At 48.3% G+C, this 27,966-nt stretch overlaps 1 protein-coding gene across 1 annotated transcript in view; it reads right to left on the bottom strand.

Annotated features, from left to right (window-relative positions):
* The window catches only part of ST6GAL2 (ST6 beta-galactoside alpha-2,6-sialyltransferase 2), a 54,618-nt gene extending 29,600 nt beyond the window's left edge, over window positions 1–25,018 (bottom strand). The window contains exon 1 of the mRNA XM_055539097.1: window positions 24,903–25,018. The gene's annotated coding sequence lies outside the window, so the exon portion shown is untranslated. The remainder of the gene's footprint in view (window positions 1–24,902) is intronic.
* Between the last annotated feature and the right edge of the window lie 2,948 nt (window positions 25,019–27,966).

The following is a 27,966-nucleotide window of genomic DNA, read 5'->3' as shown; positions in this document are numbered from 1 at the left end:
ATTCAAACTCCAGTTGCCTTCCCACCTCCAGAGAGGTCAGGCTGGCCCAAAGCCCCCACCATCTCATCACTGGATTGGTCTTTCTGGTGATTGCCCCCATCCTGGAAGGTTCACCAAGACTCACCTCTTTAGCACAACAAAGACCCTCTTATAACTCAGGAGATTCCAACGGTTTTAGAAGCTCCATTTCTAGACCTGGGACAAAGACCAATTCTTTGTACTACAGTAAGGCAGTAGTAGCTAATTTAAAAGGCAGTCTTTCTGCTCCTGGCTGGAAATCCTCATTACTGCTGGCTGCACTGGGAATAGCTTTGAGCTAATCCTGGCAGGTCACTAAAGAATAGGAAACAGAGGCTTCTTATTTCAGCATTCGCTTCAGAGTCAAAGTGAGGGGTGTGCACAGGGCTGAGGTTGGCAAAGCCTTGACTTCCTGAGGAGGAGCTGGGGGCCAGCACAACACCCAGCTGCCTCCATTCAGCAGGGTCAGGAGGCCATGGGAACTGAGCTGGCAGGGGACCTGCCACATCCCACGGCACACTCAGGGCATCACATGCACAGCCTGCTTTATATGGATATGCCTGACCCCCAGCAGAAGACTCGAGAAACCCTTTCCTTCATGGGGAAGTGAGAGATGTGAAAGGGGGGGAGGTGAGAGATGTGAAAGGGAGGGATGTGATGAGAGGATGTCTGGGGACTCAAAAGGAGGAAAGGAGAAGCCCTGCAGGACGGACGGAGCTGTAAGGGGCCAGGACCCTGGGGGATGTGGGGTTCCCTCCACAGGTCTCTGGGAGGTGGAAGGGCAGGTCTGTGAGGCCTTGGACGTGGAGAAACGAACATTATCCCAAGGTACAGGATGACTTCTCATCAGGTGAGACTTCCGCGCCTGATGCTTGGTAATAACCTGAAGGCATGGGTTCGCTGCCTCCGCTCTGGGTGAGGCTTCAGCTGTTAATAAACTGCAGCTGTGCCTGCAGCCTCTGTCACTGCAAATCTCTGCTGCCAGTTAAGGAAACGTCCTCCAAAATGATGAAATCTCAAGGAGGTGCAGATCCTCTGCCAGCAACAGGCTGCAGAAATCATTACATGTGTCATGGTCCCAGTTATTGGTACTTGTGCAAAGATCCAGGACGCAGAGGTGGAGGATACTGTCAGAGGCAGAGCCTGGATCAGTTTTTGCCTTAAAATAACCATACAGCCTAATAGGGTTTCCCGGGTGGCTCAGTGGTAAACAGTCCGCCTGCCAATGCAGGAGATGTGGGTTCGACCCCCTGGGTCAGGGGTCGAATAGAAAATGGAATAGAAAATGGCAACCTACCCCAGTATTCTTGCCTGGAGAAACCCATGGACAGAGAAGCCTGGCGGGCTATAGTCCACAGGGGTCGCAAAGACTTGGACATGACTGAGCAACTGAGCACATGGCCTAATAGGAAGAAATGTTGGATAAATGATAGAAAAAACATTTTTCCCCCATTAGTATAGTACACCTGAAATGCTATGATGATACAGCTCAAATGGATAGTGTCTGTAACTCACTGATCTATTTCATCAGCAGCAGGGGGGCATGAATGGCACCAGGGACATACAAATAGAGGCTCATCATACAAATCATCGGTCCCCAGGCGGTGACAAAAAGGGGTTCCTTGATGGAGCACATGCAGCCTTTTCTGGGATGGTGTCTTTGACTGAGGCTGTTGAGGTCCTGCTGGCCAGGTAAGAAGCATGGCCTGTGCTGTGTGGATTTCTCTCTTTTCCTTTTAGGATTCCAACATCAGCACCTGGCCGTGCTAGGGTATAAGTTCCAATTGGGTGCTCTCTGCCTATTTCAACCAATTTTCTTTGTTCTCACCTTTTGCCTACTTTCTGTCGCCTTTGTAGCCAAGCTTCTAGGAAACGTAACATATGGACAAGGATTAGAGACAAAACAAAAAAAGTGACCCACCGCAAGAAATCATTTTGATGCTTCTACCTGCTGTGGAATTCTGATGCCCAAATCTTATATACTAATTCTCAGAGAAATGAGTCCCATTTCTGCATGGATGTTCCTCAAGAGCACAGAGTATTCAAATGCTCCTTCAAGTCATTCAGAAAGAAATCACATTCTCAAAAAGGCACAATTTGTGATAAGTTGTCCGATGAAATTATGCAATGTAAGCACCGGCACAGACCAACACCACGATGCAGCTGAGGATTGCGTACATTTGTGCTCAGTCACTTCAGTCGTGTCCAGCTCTTTGTAACTCTATGGACTGTGGCCCACCAAGCTCCTCAGTCCATGGGATTCTCCAGCATGGAGGGAGCTGAGGGTTAATACCATCTTATTAAGGCTAAAGAGAAATTAGGGCTTCCTTGGTGGCTCAGTGGTAAAGAACCCACCTACAAATGTAGGAGATGTGGGTTTGATCCCTGGGTCCGGAAAATCTCCTGGAGAAGGAAATGGCAACTACTCCAGTATTCTTGCCCGGAGAATCCCATGGACAGAGAAGCCTGGCGGGCTACAGTCCATGGGGTCGCAAGAGTAGGACACAACTCAGGGATTAAACAATGACAACAATGAAAGAAAAGTTAGTTCTGGGCTTTGCTTCTTGAATACTGTCCTACCTACTCCCTGAGGTTGACAAGCTTGATTGCTGGTTTTCTTGAATGGAGAGTGTCTTTTCTTTTCCTTTTTTTTTTTAACACACACATTCATGGATGTGTCTGCCCCCACTGCCATTCGGCCAGGTTTTCTCTTGGTTTAAGAAACTCTTGTGCCCTTTTTTTTGTGTGTGTGTTGTCTAAAACCTAAGTATTTGTTTTAACACTGAGATAATAATAAAGAAGATGTAGTGTATGAGCTACAGTGAGGCACTCATGCATCTTAACAGCCTTCAGGAGTCATTTTCTTTCAAGAATCATTTTTCTAAAATTAGCTATCATCACATCTTCAAGGAAACACTCAGCCTGCCAAGCACAGGAGGGGGCTGCCCTGGAGGCCTTCCCTTCACAGAGGACCCGCTTTTGTTTTTCATTGTTTATAAATGTGAGGAATCCTCAAGGCCAGTAACAGTCCACTCCTTATGGCATCCTCTATCCATTTCAGCCCATTCGTAGGCTGATGTCAGAAGAATAGAAAGGAAAAGGTCAGCCAGGTCGAGCAGAACTCCTGGTGGGAGGAGAACCCCTTCTCTGTCTCTTAACCAGCAGGAGGGCAATTCATCCTCAGAGGGAAGGGCACCCCACTGCTGGTGGCTTCTGGTCAGTGACCCCAGGCCCTCAAAAGGGTGCGGCAGTCCCGGATGGGAGGAAGGATGCTACCGGGGCTGGACCACGGAGGGCGCTCGCTGGGCAAAACAAACCTTAGCACCAGGCTTCCTCTCAGGGCAAAATGTGGCGGCTGGGGCAATGTCAGAGCGGAAAAGTGTGAGCCATTTGACGTCCTATGAGCGGTTCCCAGCAAAGGAGACCCCTGTCGTGGGGTCATGTTAGGTCAGGCGGGGGCAGGGTGGATTATGAACAGCAGATGTCAGGGGGGTGGACCAGACCAGCATCACTTGCTGCTATCAGCAGGTGCCCCCACAAACCACTGTATCTATACTGTCTCATTTTAATTCTTCATTTTCAGTTTTACCAACTCCAGTATTCTTACCTGGGAAATCCCATGGACAAAGGAGCCTGGCGGGCTACAGTCCATGGGGCTGCAAAGAGTTGGACACAACTGAGTGACTGAACACACACAATGTTTATAACAAACTCCTTTTTGCTAAGTCACTTCAGTCGTGTCCAACTCTGTGTGACCCCATAAATGGCAGCCCACCAGGCTCCCTTTTCCCTGGGATTCTCCAGGCAAGAACGCTGGAGTGGGTTGCCATTTCCTTCTCCAATGCATGAAAGTGAAAAGTGAAAGGGAAGTCACTCAGTCATGTCTGACCCTCAGTGACCCCATGGACTGCAGCCCACCAGGCTCCTCCGTCCATGGGATTTTCCAGGCAAGAGTACTGGAGTGGTAATGCCATCGCCTTCTCCAACAAACTCTTTACAAACATTATTAATCTCATTTGGCTCTGAATGGTTCCCTTCCTCTACACCATTCCAGAGTCCCATCTTTTTCTATTATATCTCAAAGCTGGGGATGGTGCACCTTGCTTAAAATTTTAATGAAATTTTTTCCCCCCTCTGCCCCAAATACCATGCTGAATTCTAGCCTAGGTCCCTGCACTGGTGGGATCATGTGGTCCCCTAAAATCCTGTTTCCCCTAACATCCTTTTTTATGTTCACAGAATCTACAGGGCTCTGAGCTGGCAGCCACTGGAGAGCCTTGCCCGGCTGGCCAACCACATGAATTCCGCCCATCAGAAGGGGAGGCCAGCTCCCAACACTTTCGGAGGAGCTCCAGGTGTAGAGGTCCCTGATTCCAGGGGGTTTGCTCTCTCAGTAGGAAGACAAAGTGATGATTCTGACTACCTTCGCTGTCCCAAGATGGGTGAGTGGACAGAGGAGAGACTGGGATTGAAGTCATCCTGGTTGCTTCCAAGAGGAGGGGACCAGAGGCGGTCCGTGAGGGACAGAGTGGAGTTGGGGGCGGGGCTCAGTCCCTTCTGGCCAGGGGGGTGAGCCTGGCTGTCTGGTACGCACACGGGCGACCAGGAGTGGTGGGATACCCAGATGGACAGGGACATGACCTCTCATTGGGACCATCTTCCTCAGCAGTTCAAGGTCTGTCCTCTGGCAGCAGAGCAGATGGAAAATGGTTGAAAAGGCAGAGACTTGCTGGATTTAAAATAGATAAGCAACAAGGACCTACTGTACAGCAGAGGGAACTCTGTTCAATGTTATGTGGCAGCCTGGATGGGAGGGGAGTTTAGGGGAGAATGGATACATATATATAACTGGCTGAATACCTGAAACTATCACTACATTGTTAATCAGTTATACCCAATAGAAAATAAGAAGTTCAAAAAAATAAATAAGAGACAAAGGTTCACACGGGCAAGTGGCACTGGGCAGCTTTTAGCTCTCAGAACTTTCTGCAAGGGGGGTGGCAGGTGGTGGCAGGGCAGTGGGGCTGGGGAGCCTGTTTCTGGCTGTTCAGAGATGCACAAGCTGACTGCCAGCTGGGGTCTCTGGCTGCCTGAATCTGCTCTGGACAAAGTGGTCTGTTTGTTTTATGATAATCAGCATTCAGATATTTACACTTTATACCAGTAATGTGCCAAGGCTCACAGCTGAAGTAGCTCCAACACTCACGGTGATGGGAAGGATGGGAAGTGGCATACTGCCATGGAGATGTAAGGTTTCTCCCAGATTTGCGGTCAAAGTGTCAGTAGCCAGCAGGTGGTCCTTACGAGGGGGCCTCCAGCCAGCAGGGACCCTGCTTCCTCAAGAAATGCAGGCCTCCCTTCTTCATCTGAGAGGGTCCGGAGCATCACCAGCTGGAGACGGGATGCAGTGGTGGGGGATGCTGGCACCACCCAGGGGGCAGCTCAGGGACACCGCCCCCGAGCCCAGACTGCGGGTTGGACAGTGAGACCCACGACTCTACAGTGTGTAGCTGACCAGAAGGCCCTGAGGTCGGACAGCTTGTTCTGAGCCTTCTTGTCATGTTAGAAAAATCTGTTAAGCCTCAGCTTCTTCATTCAACATGCACCATACGTGTCCTAACCCTCATTGGTCTACAAGACTCACCACAGTACCTGGCTCACAGTGAGAGTTCAAGACACAGTAGTTTTCATTTCAGGTTTGGTATTGTGTAAAAGTAAAGAAGTGACACCGTGCAGACAGAGAGAATAGACTTGTGCACATAGTGGGAGGAAGGAGAGCGTGGGACAAACTGAGAGAGTCACATAGACATATATACGCTATTATGTGTAGATAGCTAGTGGGAAGCTGTTGGGGGCTCAGCTTGTGCTCTGATAACCTAGAAGGGTGGGTGGGGTTGAGAGAGAGATTCAGGAGGGAGGGGTTATATGTATACTGGTGGTTTGTGTGATAAAGAATCCACCTGCAATGGGGGAGACCTGAGTTTGATCCCTGGGTCGGGAAGATTCCCCTGAAGAAGGGAATGGCCACCCACTCCAGTATTCTTGCCTGGGTAATCCCAAGGACAGAGGAACCTGGTGGGCTATGGTCCCTAGGGTTGCAAAGAGTCCGACACGACTGAGGATGCACACATTCCCCCAAGAGCCCAGAGAAGAGGGCGCTTCGGAGACCGCCTCTCAGGAGTCTTCAAACAACCCACGAGGCGTGTGCAGTCCATCAGAGCGGAAGTGGGCAAAAGCCACTTTCTCAAACTCCAAGCTCACGGCTCTAGCTCTGTCTGCACAGAGGAGTGCGGATAAATGTCAGGGAAGCACTGAGGCGAAAAGGAAGCTGCAAAACAAACCCAGCACATCCTACTGTTTATGTAAAATCTGACAACTCCAATACAAATGGCAGATAGAAGCTCCTTTGAGGAGGGAGGGAAGGGCCTGGGTGGGAGGAGGAGGGGTGTTGAGTTTCACCGCTCAAGCATGTCTGGAGTAAAATGGCAAAATATTCACAACCATGCAATCTGAGTTTGGAAACTCACTATTTCTGTTTTACACAGATTTCAAGTATTTACGATTTCAAACATAACAAAATTTGTCAACATAAAACTTGTCCTGAAAGTTGTAAAAACAAGAATAAGAACTCGTTAATTGTGTTTATATTTATGTTTCTGTTTCCCGATCTCTTTGGGTCGTAATTCCTGCCAATACATCAGCACAAAATATAAATCTGACAGTGAATTCCAGCCTTGGTGAGGACTTTCATGTGACAGCATTATCAGTCTGGAAGAGAAAAGCTCAAACCTAAAATGATTTATGGAAGCATAAAAGAGCTCTAAGCTCACAGCAGGCTGTGAGAAAAACATTAATTTTTGTTTTAAAACACATATACACACTTATCATGGAGTCAAATAGGAAATCAACTTGAAGAATTAATATAAAACATGAGACTTTAAAGACACTTCTCTGTGTGGAGCTTTCAACTCTGCCCTGAGCTTCAAAGCCAAGTTTTCCATCTGCAGACCTCACCTCAGCAAAGGTGCGAGGGGCTAGGTTGGACTCAGTGGACCTCAGGAAAATCCAACGTGGTCTGGATGTTTTCGGTCCAGCCTGCTTTTCCAGATTTCAGTTTCAGAACCAGTAAAATGTTTCCAGGTTATGAAATAGTTTCTGAAGTTTCTCTGCGTTTCGGCCACCCGTGATAACGTACTCTAGTTCCTACCTGCCTCTGGTCGCTGCCAGTCACTGGGTCACTGTGCCCTGGCTGAGAGCTGCACAATTGTTCTTGCATCTGGTGTGTGCATACACAAACACAGTGCTGATTTTCCATTGCTTCATTCATTCATAAACTCCACAGATACCTGCACACCTGACACATGCTGGATTCCAGGTATGCGATGTTAAACACATCAAACATACCCCCCGCCCAGGCCTAAAGTAATGTGGGAAAGACAGAACCAAGTTCACAAGTCTGGCAGGATGCTAGGCATCCTGACTGATTTTTTTTCCCCCCTTTTGCTGTACCTTCCTGAATTCACAGGGACAAAGAGCAGACCTTCTCTGACCCAGGATGACTGTCACTGAAGAACCAGCAGCCCTTTATGTTAATTCTCAGCTTTGAAGTTCAAAAGCTGTATTTCAAGGACTGTGGAGGGGAGGACACAGATTTGGAAGAATACTTTCTGAGCTGGTTTTCCCTTGCCCAAAAGGAGGTAAAAACTATCCCTGGTGGCTCAGATGGTAAAGAATCTGCCTGCATGCAGGAAACCCTTTTCGATCCTTGGGTCAGGAAGATCCCCTGGAGAAGGGAATGGCAAAACACTCCAGTATTTTTGCTTGGGAAATCCCATGGACAGAGGAGCCTGGCGGGTACAGCCCGTGGGGTCACAAAGCGTCAGACACGACTGAGTGAGTAGCACACACAGGCTGATGGAAAGGAGAAGGGGAATTGAAACAGGAGAGTGAGACACTCAAAATGCAGCTTCTGTGGAGTTTAGATAAAGCTGCATTTCTTGAAACCCGGGGATGTGGGTTGAAGATGCTGCATCAGTGGGGGGTTAGGTTGTGATGGTGGTACTGCCCGTATGATCTCTCCACCCCTACCCCTCACACACTCATCTCCTCAAGCGCTCTTCTCCCCAGTGACCATGGTCATCTGCTCCGGGGCCAACCTCAGACCCATCCTGCAATGAACAAGGGAGCACCTGAGTTCCCCAAGATACCTTGAGCTCTGCGAGGATGACTCTATAGACTCATGGTCTAGGGAAATGCGGCACGCTACCTGTGAATACAAAGTTGGATGTGGTCACAGTGAGAACACAGATCCCAGGGCTGAAGTGCACGCCCTCGTTCTGTCTTCTCCTGTCATTAAGTGATGGAAAGAGATGGAAATATCTAAAAACCCACAAAAACCTCTTCCTCTCGCGACACATTCCATGTCATCTAATGATACTAAATAGATTGAACCATATTTTACATCCACAATCTTATAAAGTCCCACAGCTGAACAGAGTGCTGCAGGAATTAAGCAGGAGGAAAATTAAGAATAGAATGACTATGCTGTAAAGTCTATAGAGTCATCCTCGCAGAGCTCAAGGTATCTTGGGGAACTCAGGGGCTCCCTTGTTCATTGGAGGATGGGTCTGAGGTTGGCCCCAGGGCAGATAACCGCAAGGTGGCTCCCAGGGCTCACAGACAGGACCCCCAGGGTCCGTGTTCCCGAGAAAAACCCCCGGCAAGTGGAGAGAAGCATGGGTGCCCCACGTATTATGGTGGGACCTGCGCTCCTCAGTCAACGTCTACTGTCTCTGTTCTTAGCTGGAAAATTAGGAACAGCTGCTCTGAATGTCTCACAAAGTGATTGTGGGGACAGATTGAGACTGGGAGCCAGAGGGACATGGAGCTGGAAAGAGCCTTATTATTATTGTGCATCGTCTTCTCTTGGTGGTGAAGACACAGAGGTTACAGAACAACACTTCTGTGAGTGGTGCTACACGTACGAGAAAAATGAGAAATGGAGACAATGGATGACACATTGGAGACAATGAAGACGTAGAGAACAATGGATGGACAGCAAGGGGGAAAGGGCCAGGGGGAGGATTAACTGGCAGATTGAGGTTGACATATATACACTATTGATACTAAATAGAAAATAGATAACTAATGAGAACCTACTGTAGAGCACAGGGAACTCTACTCAGTGCTCTCTGGTGACCTCAATGGGAAGGAAATCCAAAAGAGTGGAGATCTATGTATACATACAGCTGATTCACTTTGCTGTAGTCACTCAGTGGTGTCCTACTCTTTGCAACCCCATGGACTGTGGCCTGCCTGATTCCTCTGTCTGTGGGATTCTCCAGTCAAGAATACTGGAGTGGGTTGCCATTCCCTCCTCCAAGGGATCTTCCCGACCCAGAGATCAAACTCTAGTCTCCTGTGTTGCAGGCAGATTCTTTACTGTCTGAGCCACCAAGGTAGCCCATAAAATAGAAAGCTAATGAGAGCCTACTGCATTGCACACGAAACTCTACTCAGTGTTCTGTGGTGACCTAAATGGGAAGGAAATCCGAAAAAGACGGAACATATGTATATATATTCACTTTGCTATACAGCAGAAATTGACACAACAGTGTGAAGCAACCATACTCCAACAAAAATTAATTAAAAAAATGAAACCTCCTGGCATCTGCTCCAGACTTGAACCAAAATCCCAGAGGCAGGGCCCATGTGCCTGCATTGCATGTTGGCCCTTGGATGGCTGCATGAGTGACTAAAACCTCAGAGCAGGAGAGAGAACAGGCACTGCCCTCCCATGCAGTCAGGAGGTGGTTTGGCAGGAATCCCCAAACTACCCACAGAACCACCCACAGATGCTTGTCTGACCACAGCTTCGTAATCCCCATCACCTCTCCCCAAACCAGCCACACCCACCTTGACCCATGCAGCCCTGTGCAGCCCTGGACCCCACAGGTGAGACTGGGCTCCCAGCTGAGTGCCTCTGCGAGGGCCATTTCCTCTGCAGGAAAATGGGGGCTGTCACCTCAGGAACCAGCTGGGGCACCCTTCCCTGGCTGCTTCCTGTGCTACCCAGCCCTGCATCCGTGCCTGCTTCTCCCACTGGCAAGGGACTTTTAACACCTGAGGCACAGATACATGAATAAAAGAAACAGCAGAGTGTAATTATGCTTACAAAAACTTTCCCATAGCGTTGAACACTACTGCCTTTGCAAATCATACCCAGATTCCCATTCTACAGAAGGAAGATGTTAAGGAGCTGAGTCACAAACACCAGTTCTCTCTCCTCTGAAAGGCTGAGTGCCATCACACAGCTCAGCCGGTCTTCCAGAGGATTTTTATTAGATTCTACACAGTTCATGTGCTTCCAGGCATGGGTGCTCCCAGAATGGTCACCCCTTCTTCCTTTTTTCCTTTTCCACACTCTCTACTGGATTCTGGAATGGTCTATGATAAACACAGCTTGTAACAAACCTTTCAAAAGGAACTTCTCTAAATGCCATCCCTGCTCAGCAATGTACAGATAAAAGTTTTAAAATTGGCTCTCAGGCAAGGGGAGTGGGGAGAAGACCTGATTTTTAGCATTTGTCTTTCTATGGTGTAAGTATTTCCACCACAGCCAATTTGAATCTACTTATGTGTCCTTATTGAACTCAGAGGTGGGAACAGACACAGTATTTTTACTACACAGATGCAATAGATGCAAAGGACTCCTGAAGGAGAAAAGGCAGAAGATGTGATGAAACTTAGGAATCGATGAGTTTTGAGAGCTGACCATCTTTGTTTTTAATATAATTTAATAATTGGCTCACAAAATTCCTGGGGGCTTCTCAGGTGGCTCAGTGCTAAAGAACCCGCCTACCAGTGTAGGAGACACAGGACATGTGGATTCAATCCCTGGGTCAGGAAGATCCCCTGGAGGAGGAAATGGCAATCCACTCTAGTATTCTTGCCTGGAAAATCCCATAGACAGAGGAGCTGGGAAGGTACAGTTCACGGGGTCACAAAAGAGTCAGGCATGACTAAGCGACTGAGCACCCATGCACAGAGTTTCTGAACATTGGCAAGGGAGCTGCAGAAACTGGGGCACCTCACCCCTCCCAGAAGAAGTCTAACCTGCAAGGGTGTTCATGCCAGGGTTCCTGGTTGTTCAGACACCTGGAGGGCTTCAGGGTCCTTTAAACAGATGCAGAAGTACAAGTTTAGACCTTCGAGGAGGGTGCCATGTGGCTACCAGACAGCAGGTGTCTGTATGGCAGTGACAGGTGCACATGGGTGTCAGTCCTGCTGGTGAAGGCTCGGCTTTGGGGAGAGGGTCTCCAGCGCTGCTGGCTTTCAATGCCCAGATGACAGGATGGTGATGATAAAGCTGGTTTGCTGTTTCTTCCCAGCATGTCCTGTTACACACATTCACATGTCTTGACTTTTATCTAGGTCCCGCCTTCTTGTAAGACTCTACATCATGATGTCCAAGCTCTGGGATCCATCAGCCTCAGAGGCTTTCGCTTCACAGGTGAGGGTGCTGAGGTTCAGGGGAGGGCACGAATTCTCAGGGGAAAGTGATGGGGGCTGGCAGCCAGGTTTTGTCTTTTTATAAAACCACTTGCTGTTCAAAGTGCTGAAGGCACTCTATTTTATTTGCTTGTTCATCTGTACAGGCACTGACTCATTTCCAGAGGGCTAATAAGATTCATCCTCCGTGACTTATGGAAACCTCTGTGCAGCCTGCTCAGTTCTGGAGGTGACACTGAGTGGCCTGGCTGCATCTGACCAGCTGCCTGTGTTTAAGCCTCATCCGGTGGTAGAAGGAGTAGAGCTCACAGGCTCCAAGTGTGCTGTTGTGTCAGTGATAAACCTAAGAATGACCTGTGAGCTGGGCGCTATGAGTGCCTTAGTTTCATGATGAGAAACCGAGGTTAAGAGTCCATGGGACATTAGTCGGGCCAGCTTCACAGGCACACAACCGGGAGCCCTACAGGAACCCGGGTGCAAAGGGCCAGCCTTGGTTTCCTGCTCCCCTGTCGCTGTCTTGGAGGTCTTCAGAGTTGTGTCTTTGATTCTGTGTATTCTAAGTGAAGCTGGAAGGGAGACCAAGACCATGGAGCATGTGCTCCAGCAGAACAGAGGTGGAGTATTCTCTGTGCAACCACCAGTCCTTGCTACTCATCCATGTGCGGCAGCTGAGTTTTTGTGTGGACATAAGTTTTCAACTTCCCTGGCAGCTCAGATGCTAAGAAGTCTGCCTGCAGTGAAGGAGACTCATGTTTGATCCCGGGTTGGGAAGATCCCCTGGAGAAGGAAATGGCAATCCACTCCAGGATTCTTGCCTGGAGAATCCCATGGACAGGGGAGCCTGGTGGGCTACAGCCCATGGGGTCAAAAAAGAGCCAGGCACAGTTTAGCAACTACAACAACAACATCAACAACATAGAATGTATAAACCCAAGAGTGAACCCAAAGGTTAACTATGGACTTTGGGACATTATGATGCATCAATGTAGGTTCATCGGATTGCAACAAATATACCATTTGGGGTATGCTGATAATAGAGGATGCTGTGCAGGTGTGAGGCAGGAAGTCTCCATATGTTCTGCTCATTTTTGCTGGGAACCTTAAGCTGCTCTAAAAGTCTGAAATTTGTTTTAAAAAAATAAGAACAGAAAGAAGAAAAGAAAAAAGAATAATGACCACAAATTCCTCCAAAGTGGAGGCCTGGAATCTGAAACTTAGTCTGTTGGCTCCAGAGTTCATGTCTCTCACAGCGACTGCCCTCTACAGTTTACAAAGGGTCTCCCCATACTGTCAAGTCAGTGCCATATGGGTTTCAAATTAAATGTCCAGTTCTGACCTCCGGTGCGCTCAAAAGAAACTTTTCACAGCTCATAAATCGTTAGCACCTGCTATAATAAAGTAAGCATCAGTGTTCAAGTCTCCAAGCAGAGGTCAGGGGCTGAAATCCCCTGCCACGCCCCCACAGTGCTCTTGTAGGTATGGATGCAATGAGGTGTGTGTCAGAGAAAGAGATGGAGACGGAGGCTGATGGCAGGGAGCACGGAATCCGGCACAAGAAACGTCATCCGCCCTCCCTCAGGGGAGAGTCTGGGAGCTGCGGAGACCATGACAAGAAGCCAACTTAGTTCTCTTTTTAAGAAGGAGATGTCTGACCTCAGCACGTTCCTGTTCCCACACTTGTTAACTGTGGCCAAAGAGTGTAAACCAGGGAGTGAGTACAATAACAACCCTGTGAGATGCACGATTCATGGAAGGAGTGTCCTCGGCCCCTCTCCTTGACTCCCCAGCCCTGAGGATAAAGAGGCGGTGGGTGGAACTCCACTGCTTGATGGCAACAAGCCCAAGTCTGCCATGAAAGGAGCGACTTTTACTCAATAAATATCTACAGGATCTACTGGAGGAATGTTTGAGCTGGCGACACAAAGGCAGACTACATAAGTTTCCACATCTCAGAGTCTTTTTTTTTTTTCAAGTAATTAATTTATTTGATGGGGGATAATTACCTTACAATACTGTGATAATCTTGCTATACATTGACCTGAATCAGCCACGGGTGCACACGTGTGCCCCCATCCTGAACCCCCCTCCCACCTCCCTCCACACCTCATCCTTTTGGGTTGTCGCAGGGCTTTGGGTGCCCTGCTTCACGCATTGAACTTACACTGGTCATCTGTCTTACATATGGTAATATACATGTTTCAATGCTATTCTCTCAAATCATCCCAAATTATCTCGGCTTCTCCCACAGAGTCCAGTGTTCTTTATGTCTGTGTCTCCTTTGCTGCCCTACATGTAGGATCATTGTTCAGTTCAGTTCAGTTCAGTTGCTCAGTCATGTCCAACTCTTTGCGACCCCATGGACTGCAGCATGCCAGGCTTCCCTGACCACCACCAACTCCCGGAGCTTGCTCAAACTCATGTCCATCAAGTCGATGGACATGAGTTGGATGGTGATGCCATCCAACCAACTCATCCTCTGTTGTCCTCTTCTCCTCCTGCCTTCAATCTTTCCCAGCATCAGGGTCTTTTCCAATGAGTCAATTCTTTACATTAGGTGGCCAAGGTATTGAAGTTATAGCTGCAGCATCAGTCCTTCCAATGAATATTCAGGACTGATTTCCTTTAGGATTGACTGGTTTGATCTCCTTGCAGTCCAAGGGACTCTCAGGAGTCTTCTCCAACATCACAGTTAAAAAGTATCAATTCTTTGGTGCCCAGCTTTCTTTATAGTCCAACTTTCACATCCATACATGACCACTGGAAAAACCATAGCTTTGACTAGATGGACCTTTGTTGGCAAAGTAATGTCTCTGCTTTTTAATATGCTGTCTAGGTTGGTCATAGCTTTTCTTTCAAGGAACAAATGTCTTTTAATTTCATGGCTGCAGTCAGCATCTGCAGTGATTTTGGAGCCCAAGAAAATAAAGTCTGTCACTGTTTCTACTGTTTCCCCATCTATTTGCCATGAGGTGATGGGACCAGATATCATGATCTTAGTTTTTTGAATGTTGAGTTTTAACCTAGCTTTTTCACTCTCCTCTTTCACTTTCATCAAAAAGCTCTTCAGTTCCTCTTTGCTTCCTGCCATAAAGGTGGTGTCATCTGCATATCTCTCCCAGCAATCTTGATTCCAGCTTGTGCTTCATCCAGCCTGGCATTTCGCATGATGTAATCTGCATAGAAGTTAAATAAGCAAGGTGACAATATACAGCCTTGAGGTACTCCTTTCCCAATTTGGAACCAGTCCATTGTTCCATGTCTGGTTCTAACTGTTGCTTCTTGACCTGCATACAGATTTCTCAGGAGGCAGGTAAGGTGGTCTGATATTCCCATCTTTTGAAGAATTTTCTACAGTTTGCTGTGATCCATATAGTCAAAGGCTTTGGTGTAGTCAATAAAGCAGAAGTAGATGTTTCTCTGGAACTCTCTTGCTTTTTCTATTATCCTCTCTATGAGGCTGAAGGTAAAGACCCCCCCGAACTCCGAGGGGACCCCCTCCCCTGACAGCTGCCCCTCACCCATCCTGATACACAGCTCAGCTGGACAGAGCAGGTGCCTGGCCTCTACACTTGGGAGACAGATCATCTTTATTTACCTGTTTGTCAGGTTTGCTTGTGTTTCAGACAGTAAGGAATCTGCCTACAGTGCAGGAGACCTGTTCAATCACTGGGTCAGGAAGATCCCCTGGAGAAGGGAATGGCAACTCACTCCAGTATTCTTGCCTGGAGAATCCCATGGACAGAGGAGCCTGGAGGGCTACAGTTCATGGGGTTGCAAAGAGTCTGACATGACTGAGCACACACACAGCACAAACAAGGGAAAGGCAGGACCTCTTGTAAGATCTGAATTATTCATCATCAGTTTCTAGGAGGCCACAAAATTGTCTTGACTTTGAGGTTCCCTGCCTGAGAGTAAATCTTCTCAAGCAGTCTATAACAGTTGGAAAGAAGAAAAACAAACAAGCAAAACACTCAGCCTACTGCGAAAGTCAAGGCTGAGTTTACACTCTCCTGAAATGTTGGGGTCCACTGGAAACCAGCTTCAATAACCCATGGTTCTGAATTCCCAGAAGAACACAGCACAAGTTGGTGAGCTAGTTTGATCACAGGCTTAGGCCTTCCTGACTGGCATCACGATTTCAGAACCCAGTAAGAGAATTTTTTACCCACTTTCAGTTACCAAAGACCTTGTCCAGGACAACAACATAATTAAAAAGTGCAGAGAAACCAACTGGTGATGCAAACCTCATTAAGTTGGCACAGCGTGACTCATGAGGAAAATTAAAAGGGCTCAAGGGTGTGCAGAGAGCTAAGGTCCTACTGTTTTCACAGATTTTCAATTTTAATATATTACCACAAATAGCAGTAGCACTGAATATTGTGGGAATCAACCCAGGCCTGTGACAGTGGATGGTGCAGTGCTAAGTCATATCTGACTCTTTGTGACCCCATGGACTATAGTCCACCAGGCTCCTCTGTCTATGGGAATCTCCAGGCAAGAATACTGGAGTGATCTGCCATGTCCTCCTCCAGGGGATCTTCCCAAGCCAGGGATTGAACCCATGTCTCCTGCACTGGCAGGTGGGTTCTTTACCACTAGCGCCACCTGGGAAGCCCAAGAGTGGATGGAGGTTCCTCCAAAGAGCTTCCTTTGCCAGGTGTGTATGTCCAGAACAGACCTGGGTCGGTGAGACTTCGTGGAGATCCTGAGTGTTGCTGGTGCTGGGGGTTGTCACGGGACGGAACTGCCGCAATGCCACAGGCAGCAATGTGGCTGCTAACAACCAACGCACATGTTGTCATTAAAATCCACTTAACTGGATTATGAAAGTGATTTAAAATGACTTCCTTGGGTGAGAGGAAAGCCACGCTTAGGTACCTCTCTTTTCATTTGTAAGTCATCCCTTGTATCTTAAGCATACTTAAATGGAGCAAGAACAGTTTATTCAAATGCTCCATGTATTTTTTTTTTTTAAACTCCATGTGCTTTCATTAAACTCCTGCAATGTTCTATTTACTACGGAGAATCACTTGAAGTCCCTAACTTCAACCACTGGTGACAGTCTTTATTTTCATTCTAGTATGGATTCAGAGTAATGGAAAGAGTTCCTTTAATTAACTGACTCACTCAGGGCTGCCCCGAGCCCTCACTCGACCTTTAAGGAAAGCAATGCAGAGCACTTAGCACATAGAGGACGTAGTCTGGGAAGATGCTTGGAAAATACAGGAAGCGCCATATAAACTCTCACGACTCCAAATGCAGCTGACCCTCTGTCCCTCCCGGGAAGATGCCCTTAGTCTGGGTGGCTGTCTCCAGCAGGGAGTGCTGGCAGAACGTGTAATGGCCATGTGTGACACTCAGGCCAGGTGTGACACACTGGTGGGGACACAGCACAGTACTGTCTCTGGCTTCCCACCAAAGGTGTGTGTTACCTTCTCCACCTGCACCGGGAGGGCCAGAACTCAAAGCAGTGCACTTACAGTTCTTTGTTTTCAGCTGAGATTTGATACTTTCTTGCCCAGGGACCTTTCCCAGATTTTAATATCTGTTCACAGATGATTCATGGGCAAGCAGGAAAAAACTGCAGCCCAACCACAACCACCACCAGCCCATCCCTGGGGACCAGCCTTATTATCCCACCAGGGGCTGCTAATGTGCGTGGTTCTGATTGTTAGGATTTGATACGTTTATGGATCCGAGATGAGTGCTTTTGTAAACTCTCCCTGGGAAGGTCCTACCGAATTTATTTACTAATTACTGGCCAACTACACATGTCCCTCACTTCTGAATGCTCTGTTAAAGAAAGGAACAAAGATGCCCAACTACATCTGGGATCATTATGAAAAGAGAGGCGCTTTTCAGGTGTTCTCTGTGAGATTCAGGGAGGCATACAAATAATAGGGTTGAATGGTTTAACTCTGACTTCCTAAAGTAGCTAACAAAATGTGAGAAAAGAAAGGCCTGCTCCAGACCCGACATATTCCATGATGTCACTGCCCTGGCACCTGGAGATCATCAGATGCTCGAGGTTTTGCTTAGGTGGTAAAGAATCGTCTGCAATACAGGAGACCCAGCTTCAATCCCTGGGTGGGGAAGATCCCCTGGAGAAGGGAATGGCAACCCACTCCAGTTTTCTGGCCTGGAGAATCCCATGGACAGAGGAGCCTGGCGGGCTGCAGTCCATGGGGTCGCAAAGAGTCAGAAAGTGAAATTCACTTTTGTGTATCTTGGTGTGAACTTTACCATCTGTCCTCTGTTCTCCCCACACAAGCAAGGGGGCCTGTGACAGCCCCTGCGTTCTGTTCACCCTACAAACTGCCAGACACTAAAGGAAGGACACTTGGTTTTGAGGTACATAGGTGACTGGACTTGACTTTAAGCAAAAATGTCCTTGGCAAGCACACAGGATAAACAAGGGGAATGTCGAAATATCTAACTGCAACCCTCAGTACTGCTTTCATCCACCATGTAAAAACACAGTATAAAGCAAGCACACACCTGACCTTCCTCCTCTAATCCTGCTCTGAATCTACCTCCCCCTGCAGGGAACTTGAGTTGTGATACCAGGAGTCCAGTCACCTGGCCCAGCCCAGCACCCTAGATACCCTGCTGGAGATGCCACTGCAGGATCTGGTCCCAAGCATGAAACTCATCCTGCACCTACCCGGGTACCGGGAGATGCTGACGCTGTAAGAACCCTCACGCTGCACACAGAGAGAAAAGATCGCGTGTTCCCACACGCAGTCTTTGTTGTTGTGCAGTCGCTCAGTCATGGCCAACTCTTCTGTGACCCCCTGGACTGTAGCCCGCCAGGCTTCTCTGTCCGTGGGATTCTCCAGGCAAGAATACTGGGGTGAATTGCCATTTCTTTCTCTAACACACGGTCTACTTATAATAAACTAAGAATGCAGTTTAAACCCTAAACATTTTTGAGATCTTCCTAGTCCACTGACAATGTGGAATTCTCCAGAGATGACTGATACAGGAAGAAGAGTGTTCTCTTGGTCAGAAGGCCAGGGTCCTGATCCTGAGTTTGCTTCTCAGCAGCTGTGAATCCCAGCCAGGAACGTTTACTTGTCACGATTCACATTCTCTCTCCTCATATTTGACATAGAGTCACATCAGTCCCGGGATGTGTTCCTCCCATATTTAAGTGTGAATGTGTGTGAGGGTGTGCCAATGTGTGTGTGTGCTTGCGTTGTCTTTTAAAAGATAGTCCTCTTTTTTTTTTTTTTTTTTTTGGCACTGGGACTTCTCAGGGGTATAGTTTTCCCAATTGTAAAATATAATTTACATAGTAAGACCCTTCTTCTAATAGGAAAAGCAAATTCATTCATTTAATCATGCACCTATTGGATTAACTGTATCATTTAGAAAACAAATTCCGTATTAATTGCACTTTTTCCTACCCATCTGTGGCCAGAGGTACAAATACAGGTTTTAACACACTGCAAAAGAGCCATCAATAGACTTTCAAGGAAGCTACTTTTCACATTAATTTCTGATTCATGAAAGCTATTGGGGTATCTACAAGATTTACCTTTTCCCAAATGTAATTTAAAGCCAAGTTATTCTACGCTCAGTCACTCAGTCATGGCCAACTCTTTTGTGACCCCATGGACTGTACCCTTTCAGGCTCCTCTGTGCATAGGATTTCTGTGCAAGAATACCGGAGTGGTTTGCCATTTCCTATTCCAGAAAGTCATTCTAGAAGCCACAATAATTAGCAACATGCAAGAACATGTACTTGAAAAATTTGTATAATTTGAACGCAGAAAACCAATGGTTCTAAAGTTAATATAGCATTCTTCTCTCAGGCTCAAATCCTAGAAGCAGCCTGGCATAGGACTAAGTATGTGAATTTTAAATTTCTGAAAACAAAGGCTTCTGATCAAGACACTGCAGGATTTTTCTTGACGATGTATTCTCTAATGCTTTAGCCAATATATTTCTAAACATCCCAAGAGGCTACTTTCTAGGCTTGCACTCTTTGACGACCCAATAACTCAAAAGTGTGTTAGTTGCTCAGGTGTTTCTGACTCTTTGCGAGCCCATGGACTGTAGCCTGGAAGGCTCTTCTGCCCATGGGATTTTCCAGGTAAGAATACTGGAGCTTGTTGCCATTCCCTTCTCCAGGGAATCTTTCCAACTCAGGGATCGAACCCAGGTCTCCTGCATTGCAGACAGATTCTTTACTGTCTGAGCCACTAGGGAAGCGTCAAAGCACAGGGTAATTCTCTTGAATCTTAGCTTATATTTTTCTTTGGAAATGTCACTGCAGTCACACCCCGTGAGCCTGAATTTCACCCTACTACTGCATGACTGGATATCCCAAATGGCCTGGGCCACCTTGCAGCTGCAACTCAGGCTTCTGTCTGCCTCCAGGTTCCAAAAGACACAGACTCCAGGCCCTGTGCTTGCAGCCTGGACAACCTTCTGGAGCCAGCACGCCTGGGTGGGGCTGGGAGCTCCCAGTCAGTGCCCTTCCTCTTCAGAGTGGTATCTCATGTTGCTGCGTGGCCTTTGGAGACACCCAAGTTCAGTTTAGTTCAGTTGCTCAGTCATGTCTGACTCTTTCCCATCCCCATGGACCACAGCATACCAGGCTTCCCTGTCCTTGACCAACTCCCAAAACCTGCTCAAACTCATGTCCATCAAGTCGGTGATGCCATCCAACCATCTCATCCTGTCACCCCCTTTTCCTCCTGTCTTCAATCTTGCCCAGCATCAGGGTCTTTTCCAATGAGTCAGTTCTTCGCATCAGATGACCAAAGTATTGGAGCTTCAGCTTCAGCATCAGTCCTTCCAATGAATCTTCAGGACTGATTTCCTTTATGATTGACTGGTTTGATCTCCTTGAAGTCCCTTCTCAAGAGTCTTCTTCACCACAGTTCAAAAGCATCACTTCTTTGGTGCTCAGCTTTCTTTATGGTCCAACTCTCACATCCATACATGACTACTGTAAAAACCATAGCTTTGACTATATGGACCTTTGTTGGCAAAGTAATGTCTCTGCTTTTTAATATGCTGTCTAGGTTGATCATATACAACCTTTTCTTCCAAGGAGCAAGTGTCTTTTAATTTCATGGCTTCAGTCACCATCTGCAGTGACTTTGGAGCCCAAGAGAATAAACTCTGTCACTGTTTCCATTGTTTCCCCATCTATTTGCCATGAAGTGATGGGACTGGATGCCATGATCTTAGTTTTTTGAATGTTGAGTTTTAAGCCAACTTCTTCACTCTTCTCTTTCACTTTCATCAAGAGGTTCCTCAGTTCCTTTCTGCCATCAGGGTGGTGTCATCTGCATTTGGAGACATCCAAGCCCAAGTTCAGATCCCAGCTCTGTTCTCACTCTTGAGGCAGCCACTTCCTCCTTCTGAGCTCAGTCTCATAGCATGGCCCAGGTTATGGCCAAGGTGCCCCTTGATGCCCTGTGCAGACATAACAGCAGGGTGGGGCATGAAAAGTCTCAAAGCAGAGGCTCTGATTATTCTTGGCGTCACTGCTCTCCCCAGGACTATGGGCTGTTGGAAGGGATGTCCAGTATGGATAACTAAAGGTTCCTTCTCTTCTGAGCAGGGGAATTAGCTTTTCGATACGCCAGAAACACAATTATCCATTCCACGTAATCCCCATGCTGGAAGACACCTTGGAGAGAGTTTAAGCAGAGTCTTCATCTGGCAGCCCTGAAAACCATGCAGGTCTGTGCAGAACTCGGGACCAAGAGGTCGCCCTCCTGCTTCATTCTCTGAGAAAGTCCAGCGCAAAACTGCTACCCCAACCCTCACACTTGTTAGAAACAACATCTGCCTGGAACTGGGGATTCTTTCCTGGAGAAGACCACAGCGGGCAGCGGAAAGCAGGAGGTGTATGGACAGGTCTGTTCAGACAAGTCCCTGAGAGTGGGTGGCGGTGCTCTGATGTCAGTCCATCCACAGGGCAATTCCATGTCAAAGCAGGAGGGACTTGGTGCTGGGAGGCAGACTGGAACCTGCCTACGGCCAAGGGAAGACAGTAGGCAGACCACTGCAGGAAACCCAGCTTTTACCAAGTGGCAGCTCTGGGATGGATGTGAGGGCTGGACCAAACTACTGGCTGAGGACTGCTAGGGCCAGTCTCACACCCTTTACATTAGGGCCACCACTTCACCCACAGGCCAGGTGTGTTCCATGCATTTTGAATTGCATCTCTTCCCCATCAATTTAGGGGGGGCGGGACGGGGCTTAGAATTTAAGATCAGGATGGGATTTTGTAAGAGTCATAATAAATCCATGCTTCTGCCCAAGCCCCATGTTTACACATAAATCACTCAAAAGTAGAAAAATGGCAGATGTAGTAATCCACAGTCTGATGTTTATGCATAAGAGTAGCTGGTCACATCTTCCAGCACACTCAGGGTTTGGACTTGACACCAACCTGTTAAGAACATTGAAAACTGCTGTGTAAATTACACCTGCACAGTCCTGATTCCAAAATTAGTATCTGATTCTATGTAATTATTTCTCTTACTGTCAGTTGTCAATTTAATCCCCTAGTTCTTTTTAAAGGAGTGTCCAATGATTAAAATTGCAAAGCTTGACATACCCCTACCTTGAAGGCACTATCTTTGCTAAGACATTCAAGCAAGAAAAGTAAAGTAGTTCACTTAATTTAAGCAATTACAAATTAAGATGATATAATAGAAGATCCAGGAGGGAGAAAAAACACTGTATACTTAGGTGAATATTAAAACAAAGGCTGTCCCAATTATTAATGCATAAAACATTTTTTATGCAAAAGCATCAAGAATGAGACAACAAATCCAGACATTAATTAAAAGTTTCTCAAAGGTCAAATATCTCCAAGTTTCTGGAAAGGAACTTGTCATTGGCTTACCTAAGTAACAGGTACAAAAGTATAGAAATAAATTGGTATTTATAGAAAGACTTAAGCACTGAGAAACACTTGGATAAACTGTAGACACAGAGGATAAAACTCCAGTTAGTATAAGCATGCACACACTTCATCATCTCAGGAAAAGGAGAAGCTCAGAAAAAAAGAGCTCCAGAAACAAACATCTACAGGAATTTCTCAGCAACCACTTCACTGTTCAACTTATCTCACAGGCTGGCCACAAATCCTTCCCCAGACCCAACTGATGTGTTCACCCCATGAGTAAACTTTTCCCTCTTAATTATTCTCATCAGAGACTGAGCAGCGCTGCCTGCTCTTCTCTACGTAATAAATCCATTCACATATTTTCAGATGTGAAATTATCTCAGCTTTGAATCCTACAGTCTAAATGTCCTCAATTCTTTATCTTTACTTCCCAGATCGCAGGTACCACTTACTACATTCAGCAAATGCTGGTTTCTGCTGAGCTCTCTCCCACCTTTGGCCCTTCTTGTCTGAACTTTGGGGTTCAGAACCCCACTAAGAGCTGAGGTTTATTACACAGTCTCTACAGAGATTTAGCACAAAGCTTCAGAAGCTTCACCTGCACCAAGCAGAAAGGAATACCCCCAGTTTACCTCACTCACAACAAAAATTTTATCAAGAATTCCAATATGTTTGAGTGACTTTTCTTACACTCAACTGTAAAATTCAAGGCAATTCTTCCATTAGTTTCCAGCATTCTCCACTCCCTACTGCCAACAGTTTTCCTGATGCATGTGGGAAATGCGAGCCTTCAAGGGTTGGAAAAATTTTGGTTGCCAGTTTCAGAAAAATAGCAGGGTAAAAATAAGCTCAAGGCCACACATCATTTCTCCTTTTAAAAGAAAACGTCAACCCCAAGTTTGCAACAACAGCATTTCAATTTTTGAAAACCACGGGTCATGAATTTTATTTCAATATGGCAAAGTATGTCGAACAAAATTAAAAAAAAAAAAAGTAACTATCGAGTAACCCGCCCGAGGCATTTAAAATGTGCAGAAAGTCCTTAAAATGCTTTCCGAGTCCCCCACCAATGTCCTCACCAAGCATACAGCCGACCGAGCTGGGGATCAGCTGGCCCCTTCCCGGTCAGAACGCCAACCGCACACAAAGCAAAGATTCCGACCAAATATGGTTTGCCTCTCCTCAATTTTTCAGCCTGATCACTAAAAATACGTTCACAACCAATCCAGCCAAGCATTACTCTTCTCCCAAAGTGCTTCTCGGATTATAAAACAGCTTTGAAAGTTCAGCCTGACAAAACAAACACGGTACCAGGGGGAGAGACCTGGAAGGCGTTCGCAAAAAGTCTCATTTAAATTCCTGGAAAGCACGGCTCTTCAAACAGCTATTCGGATCGCTTTGGAAGGAGGCAGCAGCCGCTTAGCTCCAGCCAGGAGTTTCACTCCGCTCCATTCCCCTGCATCGCAAAATCCGAAGGAGATGGACGTTGCATTCCATACCCCCGAATGCATCAAATCTCCTTTCGGTACATGGTGGAAAGTGGGACAACTCCGAAGCCGCCCTCCTCGCGCCAGTGCGCAAGAACGAACACCCCACTGTTCAGGATTCACAAGATCCTTCTGCCCCAAACGTTTCAGCTACAGAAAACTAGAGATCAGTGCAACGCACTTTAGACTTTAAGAAGCGCAGTTGTGCCTGCGGGTGGGGCCGAGAAGACAATTAAAGACCTCGAGCCCCTTCCAGAGCCAAAATTAAAGATCAGTGTCACTGAGGGGCACACTGTGTCCCCCTATCCCCAGAGCGCAAGTCTTCCGGTGGGCTCACCTCTCGAGGAATTTCCTGCTTCTCCCCCCAAAACTGTCCTCAGCGCTCCCCCTACACCCCACCACAGGTCTGGGAGCGGGTCGCCGAGTCTAACTCGGTGCCGAGTTGCGCCCGGCTCCGGCGACCCAGCGGCAGCCGTCTGGCACCGCCCGACCCCGAGCCCTCGGTCGCCCACCTTTTCCGTACTCCGCGCCTCCCTGCGTCCGACCCCGCGGCGTGGAGTCGGGGACGAGCGTGTCACATCTTCTTCTCCCGCGGCCGCTCGGGTGCGCGCCACGCGCTCCCACAATTGCATGGACTGGAGCAGAGAGCCGGGGCCGGGCGCCAGACGTGCGCGCGGCTCAGCGGCTCCCGCAGCAGCAGCCCGCCTCCGCCGAGCAGCCTCCTGGCGCCGCCCCAGAGACCCAGCGACCCGCGCTCCCGTCCCGGGCGGCCGGCGGGGTCTTCTCTGGTCCTGATCGCTCGGTGCTGGGCGGCGAAAACGAGCGCGGGGGACTCGGCCTCCGGGCCGGCGCGATGCGCCTCATTGTTCCAGGCGGCGGCTCCCTGCTCCCAGCCCCCGCGCAGAGCCTGCGCCGCGCCCCGCCCAGCGCTCCCCAGCGCCCACCCCTTGCCCCCCGCCCCTCCGCCTCCGAGGCTTCCTCCGGCCTCCCCTCGCTGCCGTGCTCACCTAGCGGGCGGCAGCTGGCCTCGGGAAGTTCCGCGACCACTCCCCACTGCTTGGCGGCGGCGGCGCAAAGGGTACAAGGTGGGCGCTCCCCGGCTGCGAGCCGAGCCCCGCTGCTGGCACAGAGTGATCGTAGACTGGGGCGTCGCGGTAGCCTGTAAAGGCACGCCTGTCCGCGCCGCCGCTGCCAGACAGTCCCGGTCCTCCGAGGGTCACCTGCACAGGCTCCGCCCGGCACCGCGCGCCGCAGCCGCTGGCACTCGGGCCTGGCCGACGGCGGGGATGCTGTGAGCTGTGGGGCCGGGGTCGGGGCACTAGGCCCCACGGAAGTGAGTCTTTGTGCGGCCCCGCTGCGACACAGTCTACCGCGGCGCCGAAGGCCGGGCTACCTGCGCGCGAGGCTTCGCCCAGGAGCGGGCCGGGTGGGGCGCAGGGGAGCGAGCGCAGCATCCTCCCGGCCCGCAGGCTCCCTTTGTTCCGCCCGCTCGGCCGGCTCCGGGCCGCCGCCCGGCCCTCGCTCCCGGAAACTCCTCGGAGGCGCAGGGGTCGGGGTTGTAGCGGGAGTGGCCACCTGCCCCTGGGAATTCCCTAATGCACCCTCTGCCCGGCCATCCCCGCCGGGCCGGCAAAGTTCTTCGGACCGCGGCCCCCAGGCTGCAGGCCCGGCGCGCGGAGAACAGGCGCTGGAGCCGGGGGTGGGGCGGCAGATCGGATGTCCCTCTGCCAGCGTGCGGAATGTCCATTTGTCGCCGCGGCCCTCGTCCCTTCTGAGGGGACCGCAGCTGGTCCCTGGGACCAAGAACACTACGCGCTTTGTTTGCTGGTAAACACGCGCCTTTGAACTTCAACGCGCTCCCCGCGTGCGCGAAGGAGGCGGTAGGCAGTTCCCCACCCTGTTGTCCTCCGGCGGCCCCAGAGGGCTGTTGGGGTGGGGGTGGGGGAGCCACCTGGTAGTGGCCGTCTCAGAGGGACAGGTTACCCCCCGGCCCTCCATCCTAGCTCCCAGCAGGAGCTGACAGTTTGGAGATACAAATCCTTCACTAAATACACTATTTTAAAATTCGTATGTACATTCATTGACCTAATTCAGGATTTTTAGAAGAAAACAATGAACTGGATATCCAATCCATTCAATATTTACTGAGTGACTGCTGTGTTCCGGGACTCCAGGCTGGAGAAGGGGCAGTAGACACGCAAGCTGAGTAGCACCTCTTTCCTGCCTTCAGGGAGTTTGCGGAAATTTAAACCATCACCAGGTGTTCAACTAAAACCGACTGGGCAAGATGCCCTGCCCTCGATCAACAGTGGGGGCCAAAAGCTCCCCCTGTGTTTCCCCAGTTGTGGTGATGGTTTCTGACACCTGGAGTTGGGAGGAGCTGCAGTGAAGGCATCGTGTGTCACATGGGCTTAGAGAAGAGTGATAAATGTGAACCACCGACAATATGGCTACAAGAAAATGACCTGATAGGCTCCTGGGCCTGGTGGGGGTGGGAGTAATGCAGAAAAATCCACCCCTTGTTCCCTGACAGAGGCTCCCTAACCTCCGGGGTCTCGTGCCTGAGTATCTGAGGTGGAGCTGGTGTAAAGCAGTATAAATAAAGTGCTCAGTAGATGTAACACACTTGAATCATCATGAACCATCCCCCACTCCAATCCATAGGAAAATTGCCTTTTAGGAAACCAGGAAACTAGTCCCTGGTGCTAGAAAGATTGGGGACCACTGCTCTGAGGGACCCTGGCAGGTCACAGACTCTATGGGCCTTGATTTTCTCTTCTGCATAATGCACTGAAGGGTACCTACCTTCCAGGTTTATCATTAAGAGTAGAGCTCAAGGACTTCCCTGGTGGCGCAGTGGATAACAATCTGCCTGCCAGTGCAGGGGACACGGCTTTGATCCCTGGGCAGGGAAGCCCCACATGCCACAGGGCAACTAAGTGAGCAGAAACTACCTAGCCCGTGTGTGAAACTAAAACTACTGAAGCCTGCGAGTCCTAGAGCCAGGAAGTTGCAGTTACTGAAGCCCACCTGCCCTAGAGCCTGTGCTCTGCAACAAGAAAAGCCACTGCAATGAGAAGCCCATGCACCCCAACTAGAGAATAACCCCTGCTCCCACAACTAGAGAAAGCCCACATGCAGCAACTGAGACACAGACAGCAAAAAAATAAAAGAGTAGAGATCAGGTATTGAAATGTCTCCCTAGTGCCTGAAATGGTATGTCTAATAATTGTAGTAATTAATATATAATAGTAGCCATTATTAAAATCCCTTAACCATGAAATAGAAAATAATTTATATACTTTTCCTATAGTGTATACATATTTAAATGCTGCAGAAGTTAGTGCCTTGATTACCTTAAGGAAATTTTAATGAGAAGTTAAATAAGAGTAGCCAAATAACAATTAACTTTATGCTTGTAGAAAAATTACCACCTGCAGGCAAATATGCAAATCATTGTAAAATTTTAAATGCATTTATTATTTATGGTTGGGTTAATCAATGAAGTGGGGCTAAATTGACTTAATTATTGTTTCCTAAGGAAATCAGAAAGCTAGTTGACAGACATAAAGCTATCAACTGATGATCGTTTCTGTCCAAGTGTATGGTAAATAAAATATTTTGACATCCTTTAATTGCTAAGAGGCATCTCAAGTAGGAACAGATTATTTAGTTTTTTTCCTATTAGTCTACAGATTTGCGAAAAATTCACTTGCTCTTCTGGCATTTTAATATTCCATTCCTTAAAAAAATAAACAAACCAGAATAAATTTATTCTTAAGCATCAGAAACCCATTTGGTAATACCCGTTTCTTCCTAATAAGCTGAATGTCCTTTTCTGTTTTTAAACTCAGGGTCCCACTATCCTTTTTCTTATCCAGTGTTGTCAGATGACGGATGTGTTCACAGGAAACATTCTTTCCCTCTTTTGAAACTTGTCCTTGATTAGCAAATTCAGAAGTTCTGTGAACTCCCATCTGAGAAGTATCTGGGTTTGGGTAGGAAATGGGTAAACATTTTCTAACTGTATCATTGTTGAATCTGGGGGACTTTTTTCCACTTAACTACTGT

This window comes from Bubalus kerabau, chromosome 11, assembly GCF_029407905.1.
Source record: "Bubalus kerabau isolate K-KA32 ecotype Philippines breed swamp buffalo chromosome 11, PCC_UOA_SB_1v2, whole genome shotgun sequence".
Taxonomy (NCBI): domain Eukaryota; kingdom Metazoa; phylum Chordata; class Mammalia; order Artiodactyla; family Bovidae; genus Bubalus; species Bubalus kerabau.
Note: the sequence above shows the minus strand (reverse complement) of the source record. Positions and strands in the feature narration are given on the sequence as shown.